General features: G+C 44.9%; 1 non-coding gene and 1 pseudogene across 1 annotated transcript; both read left to right on the top strand.

Moving 5' to 3' along the window:
• Window positions 1–525: 525 nt before the first annotated feature.
• On the top strand, window positions 526–741 carry LOC121196711 (annotated as a pseudogene).
• A 384-nt stretch (window positions 742–1125) lies between these two features.
• Window positions 1126–1237, top strand: LOC121196719. The gene has a single exon (XR_005896150.1). It is a non-coding gene; the product is annotated as a U5 spliceosomal RNA (small nuclear RNA).
• Window positions 1238–2857: the final 1620 nt, after the last annotated feature.

Raw genomic sequence — 2857 nt, 5'->3', positions numbered from 1 at the left:
CCAAAGAGGAAAGCGACGGCGGGGATCCACACGGTGTGTATCCAGAAGTAAAGCATGGTGTCCTTTAATCAGCTGCTAAAGCTCCGCGCTCTTCCCGACGAAGCTCCGTGTCCAGCGGTTCATTTCCAGAAGAGAAAGCGCTGCAGATGAAGCCGAGCGGAGGAAGAAATCCCAGTGTGAACGCTGCTGATGAACACAAGAGCTGGAGACTCTGTCGCTGCTTCTTCTGCTGCTTTCACACGGACATTAGCGACCCCTACCGGAACTGTTATCCAGAGAGGAAGCGACTGTGTCTGTGTGTGTTATTCTGTCTCTGCACCGTTAAACATTCATACTCAGGTGGACAGTCACAGTGGACACTGTCTAATGTCCAGAGGGAAAAAAAAGTTCTTTTATCACATATTAAAGCTGTGTGATGTTCACTGACACTGACCATGTGTAGTTTAAATACATGCGTGCAAGTTTATTTTCCTTAAGACAGAAGATGAGCTGATTAATGCAGGAAACAACATGAGTCAGACTCAAGTATCTGCCTTTATAATTCTAAAAACATGAGCTGAGGACAAAAGGTGAAGACGACAGCTCATATGGAAAATTGGCACATTAATATCTGATATGTCCCCTATATGGGGATAACGTATTAAACCCATTTTTAGGAGAGGGAGCTGAAAAGGGAGCTTGCTCCGTTCACTCCCCGCATCGACCTGGCATTGCAGTGTCGCCGGGAACGGTGCACCTTTCTCTTGCTTTGTAGAAAATCAAGCTCTGACACGCATGTTTAGTTAGGAGTCAAACTTTTACAGTGGCTGAAGGAAAATGCGGCTAAGTTTTTATCAAGTGAATTGTGCACAACCAGTCAGTTGATTTACTGATATCACCCAGGGAACCCCGCTCAACAACACAGTGCACTTCAGCTACGATGATTGGTCGTGGACTCCCTGAAGACGCCTGATCGTTTCCCAGACTTTGTAGTCTCCATGTAAAAGCCAGGCCTGGATTTTTCAGGCTGGGGGGCAATGGAGGGGAGGCTGGGATTTAGCACGCGGCAAGCCAAGGGAGGCGCACCGCGACGGTGGTAGCTGGGACGACTAGGGTCTTCAGCTGCTCTCTGAGACAGGCCTGTTCTGACTCTTGTTTCTCTTCATAACGCACAAGTCTTTCGCCTTTTACTAAAGACTTCCGTGGAGAGGAACACCAATGAGTTGAAGTTATTTTTGGCTGGCTCGGCCTTGAGTTGGTGAGTTGGTGAAAAGTCAAACATCTTTATAGAGCGCCACAAGTGGGAGCTCCCCTGTCCGACTTTGCTCTTTCTTTGCGGAAGAAATGTGTGCTAGATGTTGTCTTTTCGCTGGTATACTTTATTTTTAGACTTTAGGCTTTTAGGCACGTGGGCCTTTGCTTTCTTTCCCAAGAGCAGGCCTGGACTGATAATCAGGCATACCGGGCACTTTCCCGGTGGGCTGACAGTCCTAGGGGCCGATGCTGTTTTTTTTTTTTTTTTTTTTTTTTAAACCGGCCCGCAATTTAGAGGGGGTGGCCCATTGGTCCATCTTCAATATAGACAGTGGACTAAACCAATCAGGATATAGTAGCTTACCAGAGCGGCCCCACCCCTTTCTCTGCACTGATTCCCGCCAGTTTCATAGTGTTGAGCGTGGAAACATGGAGAAGCGGAGGAAAGGAGGTGCGGAGAAGTTGAAAAGATTCAATAATCTCGTTATAGACGCTGCAAAATGTGCTAAAATACATTTTCTCTGGAGGGGCCGCTGTAGCCTCCATGTCCTCTGCAGCCCAGGTTGAAGGTGAACAGGGAGCAGCCAGAGACTGTTGACAGGGAACCCGAGGGACAGAGTGACCAGGGAAGTGTAGCACAGGCACAGCAGGTATCAGGTAGTAATGTTAGGATAATACCGGGACTTTTAGGTGATGGACAGTCATGAAAATCGCTCACCTTATGGCGAAATTCGCCGTTTTGAAGCCCAAACAGGTGACCTACGTGTAGAATTACATGAGAATGGTGAGCAGTGAATAATGTTAGTTCCTGTCGCAGCAGTTGCCTTAAATTGTGTTTTGTTTTCGTTCCGTGCGAGTTTTTTTCTACAGTATCACTGCAGTTAGTATGAGATTTTTATTATCAAAAAATAAAAATGTACCCTAAATATACTAAATGTTTTGATGGTTTAGATAGTTGCACAGTTTTTCCAGGTAGTTCCAAATATTTTTATTTTTAATTTGTTTTTTTAGGTTTTCTATTTATCACTTAATAAATTGTAATAATCTGTCCCTCTCTTCCTGTCTGGTCAAGCCAGGCTGTTGAGGTAGGAGTTGAGGAGAGAGAAGAGAGAGTGTTATAATATTTCTGAAATCTATTCCAAATATTTGAAGCTGTCATTTACTGGGGGCTCTCCTCTCTCCACTTCCTGGTGGACTGTCAGCCAACGTGCTCCTGACCTTGTGTGCAAGATGCATTTAAAATAAACCATTGAATGTGTAGTTACTGCGAGTTTGCTGGTGGTTTTTGGGAGCTGGGATTTTTCCTTTAAATGTTGTGCCATGGTTTCCCCTAGGCCAAGACGTAACAATAGTAAAATACATTGCTTCGGGGGAACACATACATAAATTAGTCTGTTGTGCACCGCTAATTATGAGGGGCCAGTCTAAGCCAAAAATGCCAGGGCCATTTTTTTGTCCCAGTCCAGCCCAGAGACAAAGTGTTTGATTCATTGTATTTACTGTGGTTTTTATTTCCATCAGCTCTTTAGAATATTACCAACATATCATTCTGCCTCTGGGAAATATAGAAAAGGGTGAGGAGGCAAACAGAGCTTGTTAATAAGATGAGAGTGTGATCAGGTCT

This window comes from Toxotes jaculatrix, chromosome 16, assembly GCF_017976425.1.
Source record: "Toxotes jaculatrix isolate fToxJac2 chromosome 16, fToxJac2.pri, whole genome shotgun sequence".
NCBI classification, from domain to species: domain Eukaryota; kingdom Metazoa; phylum Chordata; class Actinopteri; family Toxotidae; genus Toxotes; species Toxotes jaculatrix.
Note: the sequence above shows the minus strand (reverse complement) of the source record. Positions and strands in the feature narration are given on the sequence as shown.